The sequence below is a fragment of the Macaca nemestrina genome, chromosome 1 (genome assembly GCF_043159975.1).
Source record: "Macaca nemestrina isolate mMacNem1 chromosome 1, mMacNem.hap1, whole genome shotgun sequence".
In the NCBI taxonomy this organism is placed as follows: domain Eukaryota; kingdom Metazoa; phylum Chordata; class Mammalia; order Primates; family Cercopithecidae; genus Macaca; species Macaca nemestrina.
The window spans coordinates 116,633,907-116,661,313 of NC_092125.1; the positions used below are offsets into that span (position 1 = coordinate 116,633,907).

Sequence of the window (27,407 nt, forward strand, 5' to 3'; positions counted from 1 at the left end):
AATAAGAAAGGAAATTCAGAGCCCTCTTGCACTGACAGGTGATTTCAGGAGAGACAATGACATTAACATTGAGCCAGCTCCTGACTGTACAAAATATGAAGCCATTCTTTTTTTTTTTTTGAGACCGAGTCTCGCTCTGTCGCCAGGCTGGAGTGCAATGGCACGATCTTAGCTCACTGCAACCTCTGCCTCCCAGGTTCAAATGGTTCTCCTGCCTCAGCCTCCCGAGTAGCTGGGACTACAGGCACGTGCCACTATGCCTGGCTAATTTTTGTATTTTTAGTAGAGACGGGGTTTCACCATGTTGGCCAGGATTTCTAATGCGACCAGGTAAAAGTAATTAGTAGGAGAAGGGAATGCTTGGCTTTGGAGGATTCATTTGCATTGCAAAGCATTTCCCATTGGTGGCTTGGCCAGGCATTTCTCTGTCCAGCTGTGTAATGGTCTCAAGACTGCAGAGCATATTCACGCACAGCATGGACACCACTTCATGTAGGGGCACTGGACTACCTAAAGTTGGAGGAAGGGACCCTGTGAGTAAGCATAACCTCCCCCTGGGAACTGCATGGCGGTGGGCCTGCAGGTGGGGAGGAGAGGGGGTGGGCGCTCACAGGGCAAGACAGAGGCTCAGCAAAAAGAATGTGTATTGTGGCTGAGGCCACTGTCACCTTTCCAAACTTGTTTCTGAAAGGCATCACATGAAGACGGGATGGTGACAGGGATGACACAGTCCCAGCTCCAGAAACACCATCAGCTGAACACAGGGGTTTTTCATTTCTGTGTTTTTTTATAGAGGTTTAGGGGCTTAGTAAACCCCTAAGTAAACCTCTTTATGTGTATTTTTTTTTCTGGGGATAAACCCCAAACCTTTCCTCAAATCTTTGAGGTCCATGGCCTCCCAATATGTAGAACCTTATGCTAATAACTGCTCCTGGGAGACCTCTCCTCAGGAACTGACTTGACCCACCTTCCTACCAATGTCGCCGTGGGCAGAAGGAAGTCCCTAAATGTGCTCGAGCCTGTTTGATCCAGCTCCTGTGGGAGTCCGTGTTCCTCTCTTCGCCCTGTCCTTCCCTTGTTCTTCTCTTCCTTCCCTGTCCGTCTTTGGCTTTGCCGCCTCTCTTCCCTTCCCATTGTTTTTCCTCCCTCCTCCTAGGTTCTCACATCACTCTCCTGTTTGCCTCTCCTGCAAACATATTTGACATATTAATAATTACAGCAAGCACTAAAATTCCACTGTGCTTCATTAATCTGGAGGAAAATACTATGTCAGCTGGTAAGTGCTGTAGGGTACGCTCATATGTTTTTCCCGGGGTCCAGGATAGTGGAAATTTATCCGTTTCTATGAGTAACAAAACAGCAGGCCATATGGAAGGCCACAGTGAGCACGGGTGGTGGACGGACACAGGGAGGGTGGGAACGTGGATGGGCACTAGTCCTTGAAGGCATTAAGTCACCCATCACGGACCCTCGCAGACCCTGGGCTGTTCAAGAACTCTAGTCAGAGAGGTTGAGTTGTAAAATCCTATTAGGATTGCCAAGACCAGAACAGTGTGACTTTAATAAGGTTAAAGTTTGGCATTTTTATGGCTTTCATTATGATAAGGTTTTCAGTCACATGACAGGGAAAGAGCTAGAGAGGGTCCGTCCAAACGTAGCCGGTCAGACCTCAAGGTGTGGCCAGGCATGGCCTCCTGCCAGCTCCCCAGGGGTTCCTCATGCTGCAGCGCCGGCTTTCTAGTTGCAGTTTCTGCCCTGCACGTGGAGAAAGCCTGCTCCTATCGCTGGCCTCTGGGACTAATTGGGGAAATGAATTCAGGCAGCTATTTTCAGACAGAAAGAGCCCTTGGCTGACTTAGAAGCAAATGCCCCATTCTTTGGCCAAAGGTGTCACCCTGACCTTGGTCAGCAATTAGGCCACCAGCCACAATGAGAGCAGAAGAGATTGTTCCACTCCCAAAGAACTGAGGGGGTTCGATGCTTTGGCTAATACCCTCCAGCCTAGAATACATACTCTATTGTCCATCTGGATCTGTCCGTCCTTCAAACATCCGCTCCTCTGGGAGATCTTTCCTAATTTCATCCTCCCTTTCTGGCCTCAGGAAGAATTCACTGCTTCTCACACCCATGGAGCTTAGGCCATACTTCTCAAGCAGCAGCTCTTTCAGTGCCATGAGTTCCTTGAGAAAGTGCCTTTAGCCCCACTAGACCTGTAGCTCTCCATTCACGATTCACCTGTGCCTTGTTTTTCTTTGAATACTCAGCCCATAGTACAGTGCCTAACACACAGTAGCTGCCCATAAATGTTGACTGAGAGAAAAATTTAGCTGGAGACACATCCCTTCCACTGGGAAGAGGGCTTAAATGTCATGTTCTCCATGCTTGGATCATCTTTGCCCATGAAGAACAGGAGAAAGTTTAATTTCTAAATAGGTTACTAGTTTCTCGAAGTTGGAATTTACATGGGTTCATGTATCTATCACCTCTACCATCATGTGTCCACTAGTGTAAATTTCAAATGCATTAGTAGTCTCATCTATGTCCATTGTGCCATAATGTCGACTTATTTAGAAAATTCTTTATTCAAACTGGACAATTCAAACCAACACCATCAATTATATACCTACCCTGTGTCATAGCCAGCACTAGGCCATTCAGAAATACAGAATTAAGAAGTCCCTGTCCACGAGGAGCAGAGTCTGGTAGCCAAAGAGATATAGTCAAGTGTTAAGTGCATATGAGGTCATGGTTTGCATGCTGGCTGTGTAAAGATAAGGACACAGCATGTTCCCTTGAGAAGTTTATGGTCCAGCTGAGGAGCTGAGCCATTCACTAATGAAAAACCCCAAATCGCCGCTGAGTATGTACCAGGTATACAGAGACCCCTTAGACCACAGCTCCCAGGATCACGGTGGGTAGCCCCTCTCTGGATCCACAGGTGTGTGAGAACCTCCAACGGGAGAAGGGCTTGGCCCTTCCTATTGCTTGGAGTCTGACGGACTCCAAAGGCCACTGTGCTTTGGTGCAGAACTGGAGTTTTTCTTATGGGCCTGAGACTGATCTGAACCATCAGTGCTGCTATGGAGTGGAACTGACTCTTCAGCTAGGCCCTGGGAGACCCCCCAGTCAGGGCTCCTTGGATGAGGGATGCCCAGGCCTGAGCTTGACCTCCCAAGGTTATTTTGGACCATGATGGGCCCTGCTTCCAGCACACCCTCGGCTCAGAACCAGGCCAGAACTGCACTGGATGCTACAGGAGGCAGCAGCATTGGTGGATGACCTTCAGAAGTAGGCAGTGCTGCTTAATGGGGAGGAATCGCCCGCACTTCACCTCCACAGCTCGTCTTGTAAGCTCTGCAACTGGAGACCAGGGACCAGTAGAACTCAGAGGACGGCAGCGTGACACTGGAACTGGCCTCCCACGCTGCTCTGACTTGCTTTCCCCGAGTACTCCAGATGTGAGAAGACAGCCAAAGTCACCAGCAAGGGGTTGGGGGCTGAAAATTGTCCCCTGTGCTTGACCAAGGGCCAAGGGACAAAGTAGCAGGGTCCAAGGAGGTGCCTCTCTCACATGGAGGGAGTCAGGCTCTGTAAGAATAAGCGTTCTCAGTTGGAGGCCCTCCCTGCCAGGGGGAGGGAGATATCCTTGGCAGTGCTGCTCCCGGCCACTACAGTTCTCTCAGCTGAGCCAAGAAGCAATTCTCCTTTGCCCCTGGCCACTCCTCACTCGTGAGTGGGGAGCGTGACTCACATCTGTGGGGAGGGCAGGCGCAGTTAGGTGAGCCTCATTCAAATGCCAGGCAGACGCAAATAGCACACTTTCCTATGAATAGCTTCCCCAGCTGTTCTGCGGGAGGCTGAGTGCGTCCTTATCCAAAGTACATTTGCCCTGTTCTTATTTATGAGCCGCACCGAGAACCATGGGCTGCCTACCTTTGGCCCCTCAAGGCCAGCTTTGTGTTCTTTGTTCCCTAAAGTCTCACCCAAGTGAAATATTAACTGGTGGTGGGACAAAAGGGCCTGGCGCCTCTGAAGGCAGGGCAGGTGAAGAAGGATGCCTGGAGGGGGTGTTGTTCCCTGACCTGGAATTTTCCATTCCCCTTGTGCTCGCATGACCAGGGCAGTGTTTTCTTCAAGTCACAAAATGAAGATGGCTGCCAGGGTGGCTGGTGCTAAAAAACCAAATAGTGGTGGCCATGGCTGTTAATGGCACCATCATCACTGATGATAATAATCTCAGTGGCACAGCGTGATGGAAGCTGTTAGGCCTGAGTGCCAGGAGGCCAGGGCCCTGGCCATGGTTCTGCCTCCACAGCAGCCTGGAGAACCTTGGGGAAGCCACTAGATGCCTTGGCCCTCTACTCTTCAGCTATAACACGGGGAGGCTGGGAGCACAGAGGTCCTTTCCTGCTCTGACAGTCTCTGCGTTTATGAACTGCATTGGTAGCTGGTCACAGTAGCTGTATTGTTTTATCTGTGAGGAGTTATTAGGGTGCACCCTCTACTACCTTTGTACCTTTCTTTTCCTTCTTTCCATCTGCCTCACTGTTTCTTGGCCTCATTCCCTTTATCTTACTTCCTTCATCTTTATCTTCAGGCCGAGGACTTCTAAGCTAGACTACACACTGATTGAGTGTCTTTTGAATCAAGAGGGCCCACCTCTGCCACTTGCTAGTTCTGCCACTTCCTAGCTATGTGACCTAAGCCAAATTATTTTGTTTCTCTGCATATCAATATCTATAGAAAGGGAATCGGATTAGGGCTTTTGTAAATATCACACATAGTGCCTTGTATATGAAGGTTCCATGGATAGAAGGCATGACTTTTTTTTTTTGTTTTTTTGTTTGTTTGTTTGTTTTTTGAGACGGAGTCTCGCTCTGTCGCCCAGGCTGGAGTGCAGTGGCCGGATCTCAGATCACTGCAAGCTCCGCCTCCCGGGTTTACGCCATTCTCTTGCCTCAACCTCTGGAATAGCTGGGACTACAGGCGCCCACCACCTCGCCCGGCTAGTTTTTTGTATTTTTTGGTAGAGACGGGGTTTCACCGTGTTAGCCAGGATGGTCTTGATCTTGTGACCTCGTGATCCTCCCGTCTCGGCCTCCCAAAGTGCTGGGATTACAGGCTTGAGCCACCGCGCCTGGCCGGCGTGACATGTTTAACATGTGAAAGTTGGCATACATAAAGAACTCATCCTTCTTCCTGGAGACCTTCTGTCTCTGTTTCTGTTACCAGGGATACTGTCCTCCAAATTACTGGGGTTTGGGCTTGATGTCCGCTTGCCTTTTTTGTCACCTTGTTCCCTGCAGTACGTGTCTCCAGAAGCCTTCCTTTGCATTCCTGTGAGATCTGACAGTTGTGGGCAGAAGGCCTGCAGGTCCAGGGCGGAGCAGGGGCCTTCACCGTCTGCTGAGGTGGGGGTACTGTCTTTGGGAATCGCTGGAAGTTTTACTTACACAGGGACTTTGCCTGGGAGTGGTGAAGGAATTGGTTTAAATCATTGTTGACTGAGCAGGATTTCCTGAAGGTGAATGTGGACCTCATTGACTGGGGTCAAACAGACCTGAGTACACTTTCTCGGACTTGCTGCTGACCTCCTTACTGTCCAGAGTCTACCTGGTGCATTCATGTTCCCTGCACACTGCAGGTTGTACATGAGGATGTCTTTAAGGGTGACACTGGCTTGAAAGTTAAGGGAGGCAGCCAGGTGCAGTGGCTCACGCCTGTAATCCCAGCACTTTGGGAGGCTGAGGCAAGCATATCCCTTGAGGCCAGGAGTTCTAGACCAGGCTGGCCAACATGGTAAAATCCCATTTCTATGGGTGTGGGAGACTGCACTTGTAATTCAAGCTACTTGGGAGGCTGAGGCATGAAAATCGCTTGAACCTGGGAAGTGGAGGTTGCAGTGAGCTGAGATCACACCACTGCACTCCAGCCTGGATGACAGAGCAAGACTCGTCTCAAAAAAAAAAAAAAAAAAAAAAAAAAGAGAAGAAAAGAAAAAAGAAAGAAAGAAAAGTTAAGGGAGGCAGGTACTTCCAGAATAGCCCATATTACTCTTTGGGAAAAATTTTTTTTAAATTGCTTCCTCTGGAAGATGTTGCTCTGTGGGCACATAGCTTAGTGGAATATAAGTTGGGTTTCAGTACCCACTTGCCCCCTTAGTGCAGAGCCTTTGTGCAAGGTACAACCTGCCCAATCTTAAGTGAGACCTTAACTCCTATTCCAGACCCTGGCACTCACTCATTAGATTCCAAGTTCCATGAGGACAGGGTCCATGGAACTCATTAGATTCCAAGTTCCATGAGGACAGGGTCCATGATGAACCTCACTTCATCAGTGAGGCCCCAGGGCCTAGCAAAGGGCCTGGCACAATGCAGATGCTCAAGAAATATTGCTGGATGTTGAATGTATGGATGAATGAATGAACAATGCCTTGTAGCTAGGAATGCCTGGTGTAACTGGTGCCAGAGAACTCTGAGGGCAATAAAGTGGGGCAGTTGACAGCATGTGCTTTGGAATCAGAAAAGACTGAGTTTGGATTTTGCCCTACCTCTTAATAGATGTATGATCTTAACTGAGTCTGACTTCCTTCATCTTTAAAATAGGGGTATAATACACCTAACCCATTAGTGTTATAGTGAGGCTTCGATGAGATGATATGTGTAAAGCACATATATTAGTGTTTGGCCAAGGGTGAAGTTGTAAATGATGCTTCCTGGAAAGCACTAAGGATAGCATTTCCCCGGGGGCCTCTCCATCCGAACTGCTTTAGGGTTCCCATACCAAGTAGCCTTTCCAGTCATTCTCAGTGTGCATCTCGGATATGGAGTGAGGCGGCTTGTGGCTGCAGTGATTTGTTTGCTCTTGGCACCCATCCACACAAACTAACTGGGGCTCCAAAACCCATTAGGCACTCAAGCATTCAGTGCTTCATGTATTTCCCAGAAAATGCTTGATTTCTGTTGGTTAGATTACAAGTATCTCCCACGATTTACTGCTTCCCATTACTGTACCCCTAGTTGCTCTTTTTCTTGGTTTTGGAGACCTGCCACCATCATTTAGCTGATCTCATGCTATCAGCAAAGGCAAGGAAAACAATAGCTTCTCTACAGGACTTTGCCCTCCCACAGGCTCAGGGGCCACAGATCCTACATGCTGGGCTAGAAAATGCATGTCCCCAGCTTCTGAAGATGTTCAGTTGAGAAATATAATACAGGCACACACTCACTGTTGCTGCATCTGTGTTTTTGAAGCCCACAGCAGTAGTCCAGCTGAGAGCACATCAGGAGTCTATCCTTCAGCAGTGCTGCAAGTGGGAATTTCTGAAAGGCTCTGCTGAGGAGCTGAAGAAAAGTTGCTAAATCAATTCAGACTGGAGGGGGAGAAGTGGGAAAGAATTTTCCATCACTGGTTGCATACATCCTTGGGGACTTAAAGATGATCTTGACTTTTTTAAGCCTGAAAGTTCGCTATTTTAAAACATCAATACTGGCCCATGCTAATTCATCAAGAGATCAAGTGACTTTGCAGGGGTGGGCAGGTGAGGGGGAACTAGGGTGTGGTAGAGGGGAATGTTTATGGAATAATGAAAAGGACACAGGATGGGGGGCTGTGGGGGCTCAAAAATGTAGGTTTAATCTCTGTTTTGTCCATCAGTGGTTCTGTGATCAGTTGATGTGACTTATCAGCCAGGGCCTCTGTTCCTCTATCTGTCCTATGGGAGCAACACAGGGATGTGCAGAAATTATTTCAGGCCATAGATTTGAGTGCGTGTGCAGCACACAGAGGGTGGGAAGCTACTGCCCCTGCAGTTGGCCAGTGCAGGCAGTATTGGTTCTATAGCCTCTGCGGGGCCCAGGGGATGCTTCTGAAGAAGGGAAACAGAAAAGAGAGCTGTAGAAGATTCAGAGCCTTATTCCAGGCAGGTGCTCTCCTCTTGATGATTCAGCCAGGGAGCTTGTCCTTCCTGCCCAGATGACAGGATTTCATGGCAGGCATTAAAAACTTCTTCCATTATAAAGCAAGTCAGTTGTGGGTAGAAGGGAAGGGAGGAGGGAGACAGAGCAGGCTCTGGAGAACATGCAGCCCTAGTGTTGATGTTGGGTGAGATGGCATTGAAGCACAGGGATGGGGAGGTATAGAATGCTCAGACTGCTAGAGGAAGAGGGGAAGGCAAAACGGGAAAGGGAGGTGAATCAGGCAAGCAGAGTGAGCCCTAAGGATACACAGCTGAGCCCTGGTGGTAGCTGACATCCAGCTCCCGCAGAGAGAGTCTGAGTTTCCCCTGTAATCTGTGTACTAGGAAGGCAGAGCTCACAGGGTGGGGGCCCCCAGGGCTGGGAGCTGTGGGGGCAGGCTGAAAAAATTGATCAATCAAAATAATTTATATTTTAATAAATAAAAATTAATGCAATAAATCATGATGCACTAAAAAAGTTAAATAAAGACAGAATGTGATCCTGCAACTTGTATGACCTGGTCTCACTCATCTCACCCTAGTCTGAGCCCTGTTGGCTTTTACCTCAGCAACTAAGCAGCTTTTTGATGAAAACTTTCCTATTCAAGTCATATTTCTCAGAGACCCTACCCATGGTGTCTTAGTCCATTTTGTGTCGCTAGAACAGAATAGCACAGAGTGGGTAATTTATTTAAAAAAAAAAAAGGAAATTTACTTCTCACAATTTTGGAGGCTGGAAAGTCCACTATCAAGGTGCTGGCATCTTGTGAGGGCCTTCTTGCTGTGTCATCCCATGGCAGACAGTGGAAGAGCAAGAGGGTGTGAGAGAGGGAGAGGAAAGGGGCAGAACTCATCCTTTAATGAGGAACCTACTCCTGCAATAACTCATCCACTCCCCCAATAACAGCATTAGTCCAGAGCCCTAATGACCTAATCACCTCTCAAAGGTTCTACATCTCAACACTGTTGCATTGGAGATTAAATTTCCAACACATGAATTTTGGAGGACACATTCAAACCATAGCATGTAGTAACTTCAAAATGATTTACTCTTTACTGGGGTAATACCATTAGTGACTCCAAGTAATCCTCTGATATTTTCTTATTAAAGAAATTAAGTATACATAACATTTACACCCATTTTATCCCTGTTGGGGACAGTCCACGGCTCCCAGGAATATTCATGCTGGGTAAAAAAGGTGCACTTTAAATATTGGAAAGAGGATGCTACATGATTTGATACATTGAAATATTGACTTGCACTTAATTGTTTGCAAATGGTTTTATTTGTATATGTTCAGTTTCCTGCCTCATCAACCAGATATTAAAGGTTAGGGGCATTCATTCATTTGTGCATTCAGGAAACATTTATTAAGCCTCTAGTATGTGCCAAGCATTTGCTTGGTGCAGGGAATACAGAGGTAAATGACACAGGCCCTGATCTAGAAGTGCTCAAAGACTGATGGGGGAGATACTTGAAGGACAGTGAGGGTGATGAGGATGATGTTCAAGGATTTTCACAGGATGTCGCAGTGCACAGGGGTTGAATATGTAACAATACAGAGAGGGTTCCCTAGTCTGTAGGGATGTGTGGGCACTAGAACTTAGCTAAGGGAGGAGAAGAAGGAAATATTTCAGGCAAAGGCAACTAAATGTGTAGGGCAATGACTTCCTAGTACGCTCAGGGTGCCAAGGGATAAAGCGGCCAGCAACTAAATGTGTAGGGCAATGACTTCCTAGTACGCTCAGGGTGCCAAGGGATAAAGCGGGCAGGAGCCATGCCATCAGCACACCCCCTACAGGCCACTCCCAATAAATCTACATCCATTTAAAAATATTAGGCCTAATATGCTGGCTGACTGGATGCCCTTTGTGAGTGTATGTGCAGCACCCTGCCTTTCCCGCCCACAGCATTTATCACACTGCCTGTGGCTGCCAGCATCCTTGTTAGTGTCTCCCATTGGGCTGATAGCTCATGATGTAGGGATGGTTCTATCTTGCCCGCTATTGTAATACCAGTGCGCAGCACAGTGTGTAGTTCCAGTAAGTGCTCAATAAAACATGTGTTCAATGAATGAATGAATGAGTAAATAAATAAATAAATGGAGGTAAAAGCACCAAGTTCAAGGACCCCAAGTCACTTAGCGCCTAGATTCATTTACATTCCTTTTATGTTCTTTTAATATTATCTAATGTGTAGACTCTGGATGTAGCCAGTGTCCAATACACAATTTTAATGAATTATGATCCATTAACTGGGAACACTAGAAGCATGGGCTAGGCCTTACCTAAGATCTGGGAGACCTCTCATCTTTCCTCTCCTGCCAACAGGGTCCATATGACAATCATTACTTGTGGGATGGACCTACAAGGTTAATAATTATATTCTTCTCAACATGACAAACTGCCATTGTCTTTATGTTTAGCTTTCAAAATAAAACTTCGAGGAATTAAGAACAATATTATACAATCATAAATAACATCAATGCAATAATTAAAGGGTAGTTTAAAAATTCTCTACTTCAATATTTTCTACCCTTTCCAAGCAGCTAAGTAATAGATATCTTAATGAGGCAAATGTATTACTTATTAGTTTGTAACATTCAGACTATAGGGTTGACAATACCACAGCCTAGAGAAGTGCAACCTTAAGGCAGAGATGATGAAAGAATCCGTAATTGTTAAATCCTAGGACTTCCATTTACTTTTTATAAATCCTTGGCAAGTTACTTATTCTCTCTGAGCATTTCTTCATTTGTAAAATGGAAACAGTAATACCTGGCCTATTTACCTTAACCAAAGCTACTGCGGAGATCAGATGACACAATGAAAGTCAACATATTTTACGAACCACAAAGCGCTATACTAGTATGAAGAATTATTATTAGTTATTTGCTGGATCATATTCTTACAAAAAAGAAATGTGAATAGTAATCATACAAGATTCAAAATTGCTAGATTTCTAGGGACATGGCGTGGTAGATAAAGTGCCCTTCTGCAACCCTTCTTCTTCCACCAACCCAGACCTAAAGACTAAAGAGTTGGGTAAATTGATAGTCTTCTAGAAACTTTGTTTAGTAAACCAAGTACACCAAGACAATATAGCTATTTGACTGAAGACTTGGAAACACTCAAAACTCTGTCAAGGTAATTTTGCTATAATCTTAAGCAAACAGGCCTGAATGTGATTGCCCATTAGAAAGCGGGAACCAACGTCTTCTGTTTTACTTTCCCAAGTCAACTGGGAGGTGGCAATGTGCCTCAAGTGTGTTCTACAGGGAACTCACACCAAAATTACCTGTATACTGGGGAGAGGGACGTTGTATATTGGGGAGAGGGGAAGGAGGGCGTTGTTAAGATGCACATTCCTGGGCCCCATACCCCAGAACTATGAATGAGAATCACTGGTGATGAGGGCTAGAAGTCTGAACTTTCAATACATACCCCACGTTTCACAACAACTACTTTTTAGAGTCTGTCTGATGACGATTCACCTGGGGGCATCTCTTCATCTTAAGGCTAAAACAACTTTGGAAAGATTTCAGAGAGGAAATAAATAATTTAGGGAAAAAGGACTTCATCATAAAAAAATTAAATATGTATAGGATTGACTGTATGAAGTCATGATTATGGTTTATAAATATTTGAAAGGTTCAAATTCAAATGATAGAATCTAAATGTTTTATTCAGGTACCAGATGGCATAAGTAGGAATAATGATGAAATGACATAAGCAAAGAGAACTGGGGCCAGATATCAAGGAAAACATCCTCACAGTGTAAAAAAAAAGTTATAGAATCATTTCAAATGGTCAAGTTAACCAAAATATTAGTCCATGTAGTGGAAAAAACCAGCTGGGCAGCAGTTGAAAAAACAACCAATTGAGTGGTTAAATTCTCTCTCTCTCTCTTTTTAAAACTATTGTTTTGATGTCTGAAGCTTTCTGATCCTCAGTCATATAAATCTAATCTTTACTTAATAAGTAAATACGTAACTCATGAAAAATGTTTTGGGTAGGAAGTGCCTGCTAGTCCTAGCTAAGACCTAGGTTTAGGAGAAGCAGAAAGTAAGCATAAAACTGCCTGGAGCGCCATTACTTCCCCTTCTGGGAAGAGTGTGACATTCACTGAGAACTATGTGCCACGCTCTGTCTCATTTAATTTGCCCAGCCTTGTCAAGTAGATGTCATTTCCATTTCACGGATGAGGAAAGTCAGGCTTAAAGAGTACAAGTTAGTAGGAAATGAAAAACCTGAAATTTGAACCCTCATCCGTATAATACCAAAATCCCTGCTTTTTCTCCTCAAGCAAGTACTGGGTACAAAGCACTGTAGTCACCACTGGTATCTTCTTTCTGTATCTAAAGATTGCCAAGGTGAGCTAACAAGTAATGACTCATACACATGATCAAACTCTCTCCAGAGTGGGAAGCTCTGTGAGAAACTACTGTGTTTTTCTCAGTATCCTGCTATTGTCCACAAAAACTTGATATTTTTGAATGCTAGCAAGGACAGAGTTAATGGGGTGGCCTATGGAAGGGAATCCACTTTGGGCAGTCTTCCGGGCTGAAAGGAGGTCACAGACCCAGGAGCATAATAATGGAAATATGTCCCTCCCCATTACCACTCCTCCCTCCTTTTCTCTTCACCATCATCTTCCTCTTCCTCCTCCACTAACAATCTTATCCCCATCATCTCAACACCACCTCTATCATCACAACCACTGTCCATTGTCACCGTCATCACCATTATCATCAGCACTATCATTACCATCATCAGCATCACCACCATCACTGCCACTATCTTACCATCATGACTGCTACCACTAGTACCACCATCACCATCATTGATTTATGGAGAAAAATTGAGTTTTCTGTATTTGATATTGTTCATGAATACTACTCACCACCACTCCCATCCCAAAGAACCCCAATAATACTCTGTGCTAGATAGTTTTTATAACACCAGCCACACTTTGTGGAGCATGAACTAGACCAATTATACCAACATAAAAACGAAACTGAACCGTAATTCCTCACCACAGTCTTAACAAAAAACAACCATGTACCAAATTATTAAGACTTCAAAACTCCTTTAAAAAGAAAGCAGATAATAAACAGATATAAAGGAAGCTCAGCTTTCTTCATACACCCCTGGGGCAGCCCCTGAAGCAACAGAGTCATTAGGTTGAAAGAAAGAAGCATCTGATAAACCCCAGACATCCTGGTGCCGATTTGTGTCTCTCCCTTTCTGGCCTGTGCAGAGCTCAGAGACAGCGTCTAAGAGGGCGGCTCAGAAAGTGCCTCAAACACAAACACATGACGAATATAGTTCTGCAGTGAAGACTTTAGCTCCACGGGGAAAGCTGAGACTCAGGAACCTGCTGGCATAAACAAGGGGAAAGGCTTGGTAGCAAATCAGAAGACTTGGTTTTGGAAGCTGAAAACTTACTTCGGCAACAAGAGTCCTCCATGGCTCCCTAATTGTGCTCTTGCTGGTGAGGCCTGAGAAGCCCTCTTGGGGCCTCTGGGGCTTGTAACCAGCCCTGCTTAGGTAAGTACACTGTGCAAATAAGCCCTCTGGGGCTTACAGATGTGTAAACAGCTCTCCAGCTGACCTTCAGATACAAACTCGGGATTTAAAACACTAATTTCAGACCCATGAGTCCAGAGAGGGTCAGGGCTGGAGGAATGGGGGCCCCCAGAGAAGGGGTCACAAAATAATTCGTCAGTGAGCCGAAGGGCAAGCCATATGAAAGAGGGGAGGCAAATGAGCCAACGGGTGTGAAACCAGCTCCCACAGGACCTGGAAAGAAATGGATAATCAATACAAGGGCAGTGATTGCTCCAGGAAGCACAAGTGTTGCTGACAAAGTTAAAGGAGAGCAAAAGGGAAAGGGATGATTGGAGAGGGAGGGAGAGGGAAGGAACGAACAGGAAAGCTTCAGAAGGGAGCCATGTAAGTTAAGTATTTTCCAAGAAACTTGTTGTTATAAGGGGCAAGGGGTAAAATTTCTTTGTTGCCTGCCCTGTCCAAAATCACAACGCAAAATGAAGTAGCGTTGCACAACATCATCGATGTTAACACTGCTGAACTGTACATTTAGAAATGGTGAAGATGGTAAATTTCATGTTATGTGTATTTTATCACAATAAAAAGTAGGAAAAAAAAACTAGGATTAGGTGACAATCCCAAAGTCCTGGGATATTCTTATCAATAAAAGAAATGGAAGGTAAAGTCTTACTGAGAGCATGCATACTGAAAGCACTTGGCCATGTCTCCCCATTTCGACATTTCAGACATATCCAAGGCATCGGGGAGGAAAGCGTTTTCAGTATGGATTGGCAAAATCTCTCTTCTGTCTGGATTGTTTTGGCTTTATGTCTTGACCTACCCTTCCAGGCATGGTTGGCATGGACACTGACTCCTGCGTCTTCCCCAAGAGTTCCCCATGCCTTAAACACTGCAAGAAATGACGCTGAGTCATGTTCTCCTCACAACGCGGTTTCCTTCAAAGGAGGAATTCTTCCTTCCTGGATGATGCCCCAACTAAGAGCCTTTGTATTGCTATAAAAAGAGGCATTGACTTTTCAGGGTTGTCCTTCCTCCGAAAGCTCTCTTTTTCCAGCATGGCAGCCTCCCTGCCCACCATTTTATTTCCTATTCTAACCAGTGAAGCCCACAGGGGAAAGAGCAGCAGACTTTTGGGGTTCAGTTTAAACAAATGAGGTGGCACAGTGAGGACGACTGGGACAAGATAAAAGCTTCTAGATAATCTGTAGTTACCATCTAACTTCCTGCCAGTTTTCTAAAAGGATTATGTATTTTTATCTTAAAATTTTACAATTGTCTGTTATTTTATGCAAAATAGGCACATCAGCCAGGTAGACAATAAAGTGAGTTTCTAAAATGCAAAATCCATTTCTCCACTGACTTCATCATGAGACTGCAGATGTGTTCCTACAGGAAAAAAAAAATCCCCCGATTATTGGAGATAAAAATTTATCACAAGAAGAGATTAAGTTGAGGTCAGTTCTGTGGCAAACATAGTAATCTGTTATTCTAGCAAGATTCTTACCTGCCTGGAGTCAAATGGTGAGGAATAGGGTGATGTGGTTAAAGGGTCACAGGATTTGGAGTTAAGCAGGTTTGGATCCTAGCTCTGCCTCTAACGGGTATAATGTTAGGTCAGCTAAACTCTGAGCTTCAGTTTCTATTCCCATGAAAAGATAATAGTCATACCTATTTTTGTAGGATCCTCAATGAGGCTTAAATGAGACAATGTTGCTGGCACAGTGGCTCACACCTGTAATTCCAGCACTTTGGAAGGCCGAGGCAGGCAGATTGCTTGAGCCCAAGAGTTCAAGACCAGCTTGGGCAACGTGGCGAAACCCCTTCTCCACAAAAAATACAAAAAATTAGTCAGGCATGGTGGCATGCACCTGTAGTCCCAGCTACTCAGGAGGCTGAGGTGGGAGGATCTCTTGAGTTGGGGAGGTTGAGGTTGCAGTGAGCCATGATCATGACGACACTACACTCCAGCCTGGGCAGCAAAGTGAGACTCTATCTAAAAAAAAAAAAAAAAAAAAAAAGACAATGTGGCAAAGTGCTTGATATATATGATAGGTGCTCATAAATGATGGCCACTCTTAACAGCTCTCTTTCTTTTAGAAATAAGAACCACTTATATTAAGGGCTTATTGTTTGCCACTCGCTGGCTATAGGCCCTCTACATACCAATAGTGACTACTATTTCCTGCATACAGGAAATGTGACAGACATTTATGTAATTTATGACTTCACTGATAATCCTTACAGCAGCAGCTCTGCACAGTATCATTCTCCCCTGTACAAATGAAGAGATGGAAGCTCGAATTCTCACATAACACCCTTGCAGCACTTGAGCCACTCCAGGATTCTCTTCTGCTGGTCACCCAGCTATTCTCCAGGTCACTTACAATCTTGGATTTAGGGTTGGCAGATTTAGCAAATAAAAATACAGTATGCCTGGTTAAATTTGAATTTCGGATAAACAGATAAAATTTTAGCATAAGTATGTCCCAAGCAATATTTGGGACATACATTCAAAAGACAATTCACTGTCCTATATTTCATCTGGTAATCCTACTTGAATTCCATTTGCAGCATTCTCCCTGTTCCATTACAAATGATCACACTTGGAAACATTGGATGGTTCTATCCCATTTCCTGACAAATGGTGCTTCGCCTGCATTCTGTGCTCCCTGCACATTCTCTAAATCAGGGGCATCAAGTATTCACCAGGGTGTGTTTGAAATAGCCATATGTGCATTTTCATTAAAAATGAGAATCTATGCATTTATTTCTGCTTAGATCTGTAAATATTTTATTTGCTGCTGCTACTCAGTTAAAACCCCCAGTTTCATCATGTTCTGACTGGCAAGTGTTTGAGGCGTCTGATTTTAAAACAGCTCTAATTCTCTTTTAATTAGATATTTAATTTAACTGGCTGCTGATCAATAGTTTCAGGATATTTGTTTTCAGCTTCATGGGAATGGCAAAGGACCATTTGTGCATAAAATAGCCCACTAGTTATCTTTGTTTTCAGCCACGCCTTTGCTCTTACTGTTCTTTGTTAATGTCACAACTGTTGGCTCCCCAGCAAGTTAAATATCAGCCCTGGTAGAAGCTGATCTGATGAGTCCCCTTCTATATTGAAAATGCTGGTAGAAACACTGAAGTCAGGAAAACGGAGGAGTAAAGGAGGGCAGGGCATTGAGGAAAGGAGGCCAAGTGTAGAGCGATCATACTTGAACCTGCCAATCGTGAAGCAGGAATCTCTGCTGCCTTGGGAATAGAGAGGCTGGGGAAGAGTCTTGAGCCAGCTCTTTGGCTGTGGACAGGGAGGGGTCATGGGGAGTCTTAGCCCAGCTCACTCCAACATGAGACCCTCATGAGCCCAGATGCTCCCATTTACTTTCTTCCCTGAATAAAAAAGAAAGGGATTTCTATATCCAAGGCCCTACCAAGCTGTGTTCTTAGGTAGAGCAAATCCATTGCATTCACAAAGCTTTCATCCCCAGACCTGGGGAAATTCTTAAAATGGTAAAGACATCTATAGTATATCATTTCGGTCAGGTCTCGTCTTCTCTTTACGCGTTTTCATACCTCAAGCTCCCACCCTTTCAGATTTCACACAGTTTTCCAGACAAATATCTGTAGAAATTCACAAACCGCTTATTCTGAGGTTTTGCACAGAGCTTATGGTAGACGTGATTGTGGCACAGATCTGGGTCACTGCCAATCCCATGTTCCACTCTTCTTCAATTTGTTTAAGACTCCTATTTTGAAGAATGAATGATCAGTTTTGTATATGTCTTTGCTTCCATCATCAGCACCAGCAGTTATCATTCTTGTGGCATCCATTTTCCATAAAGAAACACGAGTGTTTGTCATTCACAAGTTTCTATATGAAAAGCAGCAGGCCCGGCGCCGTGGCTCAAGCCTATAATCCCAGCACTTTGGGAGGCCGAGACAGGTGGATCACGAGGTCAGGAGATTGAGACCATCCTGGCTAACATGGTGAAACCCCGTCTCTACTAAAAAATACAAAAAAAACTAGCCGGGCGAGGTGGCGGGCGCCTGTAGTCCCAGCTACTCGGGAGGCTGAGGCAGGAGAATGGCGTGAACCCGGGAGGCGGAGCTTGCAGTGAGCTGAGATCCGGCCACTGCACTCCAGCCTGGGTGACAGAGCGAGACTCCGTCTCAAAAAAAAAAAAAAAAAAAAAAAAAAAAAGAAAAGAAAAGCAGCAAACAGAGGGTAATGAAGCTGTGATGTGATGCAGGCACGTCGCAGCTGGCTCGGCCCATTCACTGACGACAAGATCAGTGCTCAGAAACCAGATTCTGAATCCGACACATGACTCAGATTTATGCCTCTGGAAAATTAGGAATCATAATGAGTTATAGGTCTTTAGACAAACGAACTAATATTAAATGCAGGAGTGCCAAAGATCATGTATGTGGAATTACTTTGTATCATCCTATATCCCTGACTTGACTAGAACCGGCCATTTACCAAAGAAGCTTGTTCCCAGTCATTTTTCCACAGTGAAAAGGTAGGCGAGTTGAGGCTGTGGTAAAATAGTAATGCTAATCCTACTACCATTGCCCAGTACCTGTTATATACCAAGTGCTTTACATTAGATTTTGCCTCGTGGTTAGGGCTGAGCATCCCGGGTTTGAATCCTGGCTCTGCCACTCCCTAGCTGAATGACCTCAGAAAATTTAGTTCATCTCTCTGTGACTCAGTGTCCCCATCTATACAATAAGGACATGAATCGTGTCTACCTCACAGGGTCATCACGAGGATTAAAGGAGCTAGTATTTGTGAAGTGCGTAAGTCAGAGCCTGGTATGTAGTAAGCACTAAGTGCCTGGATTTCATATATATATATATATATATCTTACACATATAATACATATACATACACACACATATATACATTCAAATATACACACATACTTATATATATAATACATATATATACACACATATATACATTCAAATATACACACACTTATATTTATATTTATTTATATTTCTATGTATGTATATTTGAATGTATATATTTGTGTATATAGTCACATACATGTATGTGTGTGTACATGTGTGTGTGAAAGTTTATGTGTTTGGTTTCTGGTTCACAGCCAGTTCAGCTGTCAAGGGTGAGACTCTGGGTGGGTTGCCTATAGAGAAAAGGCAGGAGAGACTTAACAGGACACCTCTCTTGCAGGGGCTCTTATCAACTCTGCATTACTTTCTGCACTTTCCCCAAGCAGATGGTAGTCACAGGGACCCACAAGTCAAGTTAGATCTTTAGTAGAGTAAGTGATCTTTAGCAACTATATTAGCCTTGGCTAAAGTTTATTTATTCATTGAGGGCAATCAGCAGAACTTGGGCCAGGGCAGTCACCCAGAGGTTCATAGGTCAGATTCCCTGGGTCTGTTTGAGGCTAGATGTATCTGAGTCTCTGAAATGCAACCATTTCTAATGTGGAACAGAGAAAGACACAGGCAGGGCGGGAAGGTGAATGCTGCGGAACTAGGAGGCCAAAGGGAGCCCCTTGCCCTGAGAGCAGTCTGGCAGGTGTAATGACAGAGGCAGGGAGCCACTGCCATCACTGACGCCCAGGTGTTTTACTGCAGAGATGATTCCAGATTGGCCCCTGATCTTAGAGCCTCTAGGTCTGAAGGTCCAGGACTCTGCTCTGTGTAGAGGAAGCCCGTCTCTCCAGGCTTGGCTTCTGCAAGGGCCAGTGCTCTCCCTCCACCTCGCTAGCGTTCAACATCTCAGTGCATGGGTGGCTTCTCAAAAAGACCTGGAGGGCAGGCTCTTTCTGCCTCTTCTAGGTGGGAGTTGCACTGTAGGAGTGGAGATGCTGTCCTTCTCTGCTAGAGAATAAAGCAAGGAGTTTTGTGGGTGGAGCTAAGATCATTTAAGAAGCCCCAAAGGCTAGAATTTGGGGATTTTCCAAGTCAAAGGAGCCAGATGCAGATAAAGCATCCTGGGTACAGAAGCAAGAACCTGAGAACCGGGAAAGAAAAGCAAACACCAAGTGGGTTGAGAGTCAAAAGAGGGTTTGCTCTTCTAGACTGGGATGGCTCTCAGGTGGGGCAGCTGAGCTCTCCATGAAGAGCTTAAGGACACAGAAATCCAGCAATCAATCTCCTGAGATCAACACATCAGCTCCCATGCTTCACTCTTCTATCCATATGGCCAAGCCATTGAAAGGAAATGATGTATCTGAACTTTAGATCCCAACTGTAGCTACCAGAACCCTCAAGACAGGTCTGGATCCCCCAAAGTCACAATAGTGCCTGAAGGAATGAGGATTTTTTTTTTCACTGACTTCTCCAGGCTACTTCAAATGAGGTCATACCTTACAGTTAACCCTACTTCCCTCGAGTTTCTCCTTACTGTTAGGTCCTGTCCCGGGGCCCTCATCTGTCCTTGTTTCCTTCACTTTTGTCTTATGATGCCTTTGTAGACTCACCCTCTTTTTTGATAAATCACACACTTATTTTAAACTCATTGTTGCATTAATCCTTAAAGCAAGTGTACTTTTAAATGAGCCTTGGCATAAATCTTTTTTAAAAAATCAATTTTTTAAATTTTTATTTTTTGTGACCGGGTGTGGTTGTTCATGCCTGTAATCCCACCACTTTGGGAGGCCAAACAGGGTGGATCATTTGAGGTCAGGAGTTCAGGACCAGCCTGGCCAATATGGTGAAACTCCATCTCTAGTAAAAAATACAAAAATTAGCCAGGCATGGTGATGCATGCCTGTGGTCCCAGCTACTCAGGAGCCTAAGGCAGGAGAATTGCTTGAACCCAGGAGGCAGAGGTTGCAGTGAGCCGAGATCATGCAACTGCACTGCAGTCTGGGCGACAGAGTGAGACTCCATCTCCAAAAAAAAAAAAAAAAAAAAGATTATTTTTTAATGATATAAATATACATAACATAAAATTTACCACTTTAACAATTTTAAGTGGCATTAAGTACATTCATATTGTTGGGCAACCATCACCATCATCTATTTTCATAACTTTTTCATCTTCCCAATCCAAAACTCTGTACCTATTAAAAAAAACTCCCCATTTTCTCCTCTCCCAGCCCCAACAACCGCCATTCTGCTTCTGTCTCTTTGAATTTTACTACTCTTAGGTACTTCATGTAAGTAGAATCATATAGTTTTTATCTTTTTGTGTCTGGCTTATTTCACTCCAGTTTCATCTATGTTGTAACATGTATCAGGATTTCCTTCCTTTTTAGGGCTGAATAATACGCCATTGTGTGTATAGACCATATTTTGTTTATCCATTCCTCTGTTGATGGACACAGGTTGCTTTCACCTTTTGGCTGTTGTGAATAATGCTGCTATGAACGTGGGTGTACAGATAAGGAGTGGGAGATTTAAAAGCACCCTCTTCTTCCTAGGCTGTCGCCACAGTCACATTTGGTAGAGGCTCTACCATTGTTAGGCCATGTTCCAGATGTGGGGATGGTTTCTTCAAATCCTTTCCTGCCCAGGACAAGCTGAAGTCCTCCCTAATTGTTTCTCCTTAAGCTTTTAGCAAATCTACCCAAGCAACCCTGAAATGAATCTGGAGTCAGGAGGAGTAGGAGCAGCCAGAGGTGAGGGCCCATTGGCTTTTCTTTCGAGCTGCAGACAGATTACAAATGTGCAAGTGCAGGGAGAGCCGGCTGGCTGCTAAGCTAAGAAGGGCAGAGAAGAACAAAGCCCCTGACCACCTGGAACAATTAAAAAGAAATGAGTGTGTGGAGTGGGGGAGGGGGGAGGGATAGCATTAGGAGAAATACCTAATGTAAATGATGAGTTAATGGGTGCAGCACACCAACACGGCACATGTATACATATGTAACAAACCTGCACTTTGTGCACGTGTACTCTAGAACTTAAAGTAAAAAAAAAAAAAAGAAAGAAATGAGTGTGACCCTAATCATTTAAAAACAATACTAGTGACCTGGAAATAATAGAATCAGTGACAAAATGTGGACATAAAATTTGTCCTCCAAGTTTTCCAAGTGGAGAGGCAAATTTTGAAATGTACTTGCTCTCAGTTTCTGATGGGTCTATTTCACATGCCTCTGTGCTGGAGTGGGAAGTTGTTGCTCCCAACTGTACCCTGTGGTCTAAAAGCTTTAAAAAGAGCCTTATGTTGCTGCAAACTATGGAGGGACCTGCTGCAGATGCCCAGGGTTGCCTGCACTGCCTCGCGCTACAGCCTCTTTGGTCATGGAATGGTTCTTCATTGTCTCAGGAGCATTTGGGGTGACCTCTGAGGGCTGTCCTGTTGTCAAGCTATTCCTGAGAAGCAGTGAGGTTTCCTTCCTAACAGAGGGTTGGGATTCCACTGGCCCTGCCCCAGCTGCACCCCAAATGCCGTCAGCTCAAGCGTGCCAGTGCGCTGACAGAGCTGGCAGGTGACATGCAGCTGTGAAGCATTTGTTGTAGGAACAGAGTCACAGATGGCAACATAGCCCATCCTGCTGCATTGTTCTCTTTACACCATTTTCACAAGGGAGGGGTAGGGTGGGGAGGGGGGCATATTTATAGTTTGTGCTATAAACAAGCTAAGTCCTGGGCAGCTGCTGTCCTTCAGCTAGTTTGACTTTACAGTTTTGAATGTGAACACACACTGAGAGGGTGGACAGGATCTCTCCCTGAAGAGCTGAGGCCCTTTTCTTCTGGGCTTGGGGTCTGGAGGCCCCAGTGGGCATGAGGCACATTGAGCACAGCTACCTGCCTTCCCAGTCCTCCTCTGTTACATCCGATCTTTCAAATTATTAATCTTATAATAATTGTCTTTCAGATCATTATTAATGTTACATTGTTACTAATCATCTCCCAACTCAGAGATAGATCCTCAAAGCTTGTTGACTCCAGGCAGCCTTGGATGGCAGTAGTTTAGCAATGTCCCTGTAATATAGGTGTCTTCACCTCAGGGCCCTTCCCAACCTGCCACTGTGTGATTCTGTGATTCTCCCTCTTCTCAGAGTGCTCCCTAGATACTGGCCACTCTGGAGGTGGTTGTGGGCCATACTTTATGGGCAGTGCATGAAGCAGCAGCAGGTGGCGGGAGAGGCTGGTATGATATTAAGAGAGGCCTCAGCTACAACTCCTGTGGAAGGGAATTTGGCAATATCTAACAAAGTTACATATGTATGGACCCTTTGGAAATCCCACAGCTAGTAATCCATCCAAAAGATTTGTTGGCACAAATATTAAAAAGATGACACTCCAGGTCATTCATTAGATTATTGTTTAGCAGTAAAAGATTAGAAAGTAATCTAGTGTTCATCAAAAGGGAAATGTTTGAATAAACAATGGTATATCCACATAATGAAATATTATGCAGCTGTAAAAAGAAATGAGGAATAATTATATGTACTGCTATGCAGCTATCTAGAGGCTATGTTAACTCAAGCTGGAAAACAAGTACAGTATTTTATTTTTATTTAAGAAAAGGGGGATGTAAATACATATATTTGTTTCTGATGAAAGCATGAATCATAAAATTTAAGGATTACTTAAGGGAGTGAACAGGGTAGAGGCAAACTGAATGTGAAAGTGATAGTCTAAGCTTCAGGGCCCCTTACTCATATAGATCTTTTTCAAGGCCCTAAGAGAAGCCCCTAGTAAATTTTGTATAATTTTTCTTAGAGGCATTGCAATTTAGATAAGATTTCTTCTTTAGACACCTTCAATTGTGCCTCACTTGCAGGAGGTGCCCCCCAAAAAGTCGTTGAATGAATGCATGAAATCAAATATGTTGATGATAGGTCAGCCCCACCACATTTTCACTTTTTGATCCTACTCCTTTTTTCATTTTTTAAAATAATTTTTAAAAAATAGAGTCAGGGTCTTACTCACTATGTTGCCCAGGCTGATCTCAAACTGCTGGGCTCAAGGGATCCTCCAGCCTCAGCTTCCCAAAGTGTTGGGATTACAGATGTGAGCCACCGTGCCCGACCTGATCCTAGTTGTCATGGAGAGAACAGGAATTAGAACCTCTTCCTCTTCCACACACCCTTACCCAGCTTTCAAATATTTGGGGACAGAATGTTCTGTTCTCTAACAGTACTAACAATGGTTCTTCCTGATATATCACTGTGGGGCTCCTTTTAATCCTGATATTTTCCTCTGAACAGGCTTCAGTTTGTTGTTTTTTGGTTTATTTTTATTTTTTAAGAGACAGGATCTTGCTCTGTTGCCCAGGCTAGTGTGCAGTGGCACGATCACTGCTCACTGCAATCTCAACCTCCTGGGATCAAGGGGTCCTCCCACCTCAGCCGCTCAAGTAGCTGGGACTAAAGGCACATGCCACCGTGCCTGGTTAATTAAAATTTTTTTTTGTAGAGATGGAATCTCACTGTATTTTCCAGGCTAGTCTCGAACTCCTAGGCTCAAGCAATCCTCCCACTTTGGCCTCCCAAAGTGCTGGGATTACAGGCATGAGCCACTGTACCCAGCCCAAGCCCATTTTTTTAAGACCTGGTAAGGAAGACACAAACTAAAATAGGACCTTTGTTTCAGAATTGTCCTCAGCATACAAATACATACGGATGTTGTCTGAGAAGACTAACATCTTCATTTATCATCATCAAGGTTCATTTCAACATAGGTAGTGTCTCTTATTCGTTCATTTATTCATCTATTCATTAATTCAACATTGATGTTCTACCTCTTACCTACTGAGCAGCAGGCCAGCTCTAGGGCATACAAAATTGAATAAAGTCCATCCCCATCTAACTTAGTTTAGACTTCAGAAAAATGTTAAAAATTGGACAAGCTGAGTGAAAAAAAAATGCTTTGAGATATCGGCACTGGCGCTTTTTGCTGTGTGATCTTGGATGCAGTCTTTAACTTCTCTGAGCTTTAAGTTCCTCCTGACACAATTCCCCAAAGAACTGCTGTAAGGACTGAAGATAGAACGTTTGTAAAGCTATTCCAATGGCTGGAGTCTAGTGGGACCCTCAGCTAGTTAATATTATTTCCCCTCTGGAAACTCCCAGTTGGGCTCAGGGAGGCTTGGGTTAATTTTGGTGGGAATGGTTAGGGACTTGAAAAGGTTGGCGCGTGGGAGGCAGTGTGGGGTGGATCTCAGGCAGCCAGGTCAGCATGTGGGTTTCGGACCCACGCCAGCACAGAGGTGGAGAGGGAGGGTGTGTCTGTATGCTGAGGGTGGACAGGAGGGAGGGAAGCCTGCTCAAAACCAGGCCTTGTCCTGTGGGCAATAAATAAGGATTGTTTGTTTTGATGAAAATAACTAGCTTCTGGAACTCTGAGTGCTGTTCTGTACGCGTTCCCATCACTTCAGGAACTTACTGTGTCTCTGTTTGATTGAGCCTGGGCATGAGATAAAACACGAGGTCATCTGCAATGGCGCTGGTGCTGTGGCTGTATCAGCATGGCTCTGGGTGATTCTTCGGGGCAGGCAATAGTTCAGGGAGGACTTACAAGCAAGCTCTGGTAAGTGGTAAGTGGGGCTGTGCCCAAGAAGGCGCCTCTGCATGCATTCTTACAGAATGGATAAGGAGGGCTGAATCTGCCTTCTCGTTCAGCACAGGGAGGAAGGAATCAGGTGCCCACTTGCGACTCTGCTTTCGAGCTGGACTAGGTGGGCTGCTCTGAGGAGGGAAGGGGGCAGGAGCAGGAAGGGACAGTGAGACAACCTGCTCTGTCCCACTCAGGACACAGCCCTCCCCAGCCCCAGGTTCCACTGGAGGAGTCTCTCAAGTTTCTGTCTCAACCTCCTTCTGCCTCTCCACCCTCCCCTCACCCAGGCTCCTGCATGTCAACTCCCCACCCACTGCCTTGAATCTTGGCTTGAGCCTCGTGTCCTTCCTTGTCTGCACCTGGTGCTTTGGTCCAGGCCTTCTAGTTTCAGTTCTGACTGTATTAACATCTCACCCCTCTGGAACTGCGTGAGTTTCCACCCCAAGACCAGGCCTACGTGTTCTCATGTCCAGCTTGGGCCTCAGAGATACATGGCGAGGGCCTGTTCTCTTGCCCCATCTGGGCAGGGAGACTGGACATCAACACGCAGCTTCTGTTTTTTCTGCCTGACCTCCTTTCTCTCTGCACCGCTTCCAAAGCCCTCTCCCTCCCTCCTTCCCTTTCTTCTTCTTCCCCTTCCCCTTCCTTCCTCTCCTTCTTTTCTCCCTGCCTCACCTTCCGTATCTGCTACACTGTTTGACCACACTAAGGCTTTAGCCCTAGCAAGCAGACAAGCAGAGTGAGCTCAGAGGCCTTGACTGAGACAGGGCTCCTTCTGGGAGTGGTGGGTGGTTGCCCCTGGGCAGCCTGGGCTGAGAGGTCAGCAGGATAAGGCCTCGCCATAGAACTATGTGGAATCTCAGGAATCTGCTGCGGAGTGAGTATGTCCTGAGGGAAGAGAGCCTGCTCTGGCCTGAAAGCACTGTGTGCGGCTCCTCGATCTGCACAGTGGCTCAGTCCACCCCACTCCTAGGTGGGAGGAAACTGTTCAGCCTTCCTTCTCTTCCATTCCGATCTCCCACTACCATAACCACACTAGGGGGAGGGGTCTGAATTCAGCTCATCTCAAAGCAATTTGGAAAGACAGATGCAGGCTGCCCGTGGTGAGTCTCCGGAAACCAGCTTTCTTCCCCTAGCTGTTCATGTTGGCATCGGGTGGGCTGCATAACCAACATTTACAGAATTAATGGGCTCTGAGTCTCAAGTGAATACAGCAGAAACAAGAGGGGCCATGTCACTTTACATTGTAAGACTCAGAGCATGGAATTTCAGTCTCTCTTGATCTGATCTGTGTACTCACTTGTAAAGTAGGGGAAGTTCTAGAGCAGGACAAACAGGTTAAATGAGATGAGGGTTGAATGCCGAGCAAAGCTAGCAGCTGCTCAATAAATGTGGCTCCTGGAATGACAATTACAATTATTGCCTGCTGCCAGGGTAGCAGCGAGCAATGGCATCAGTGAAGAGCTGGAACCCATAAGCTTCAAGTTTTGGTTTTTCTCCATTCTCACTCTGGTAAAAGTCCCAGGAAGAGGGTAAGGAAAGGAGAGACTTCAGGATTCTGTTCTTTATGACCTAGGAAAGGAATGGGCCATCTTCTTGCCTCTGTTTTTAAAATCAAAACTAGCCCTGAAGAAGATTTAGCTCTGGGTCCCAATGTGGCCTCTGCCTCTAATTGTGTAACTTTGGGAAAATTACCTCTCTAACCTAACTCTTTATTTATCTGTGAAATTCCTATCTCATAGGAATGTTGTGAGGATTGCATGAGTTAATACCTATGGAGAAGTTAACACAGGGCCTGTGGGGCACAGAGCATGCGCTCAATAAATGGTCATTATGATTATACTTAATTGCCATTTTAGGAACTTGAAGTCTCAAGAGATGACAAATAGTCAATTCTCAAAAAATGAAGAAAAGGAAAACTGGTTTCTTCATGTTTGCTAACCCTATCTAGAGCTATGGTTTGGGCCTATAAATTCACTGTGTTTAAATCCTCATTGCACTGATTTCTGTCTTCCGGAAAATGACTTCATGGTGTTTATGTCTCTGAACCATCCTGTCAGAGAAGATCTTACTACTCCTATTTTTTTTTCTTTCAAGATGGAGTCTCGCTCTGTCGCCCAGGCTGGAGTGCAGTGGCGCGATCTCGGCTCACTGAACCTCCCCCTCCCTGGTTCAAGTGATTCTCTTGCCTCAGCCTCCCTAGTATCTGGGATTATAGGCCCCCACGACCATGCCTGGTTAATTTTTAAATATTTTTAGTGGAGACGGGGTTTCACCATGTTGGCCAGGCTGGTCTCAAGCTCCTGACCTCAAGGGATCCACCCGCCTCAGCCTCCCAAAGTGCTGGGATTACAGGCATAAGCCACCGCTTCCGGTCTACTCTCTCTTT

At 45.0% G+C, this 27,407-nt stretch overlaps 1 long non-coding RNA gene across 1 annotated transcript; it reads left to right on the forward strand.

Annotated features, from left to right (window-relative positions):
• The first annotated feature begins 487 nt into the window (after positions 1–487).
• LOC105479124 (uncharacterized) lies at positions 488–27,255 on the forward strand. Its single transcript, XR_985700.2, has 4 exons — positions 488–533; positions 5,307–5,411; positions 24,840–24,991; positions 26,878–27,255. It is a non-coding gene; the product is annotated as an uncharacterized lncRNA (long non-coding RNA).
• The last annotated feature ends 152 nt before the right edge of the window (positions 27,256–27,407 follow it).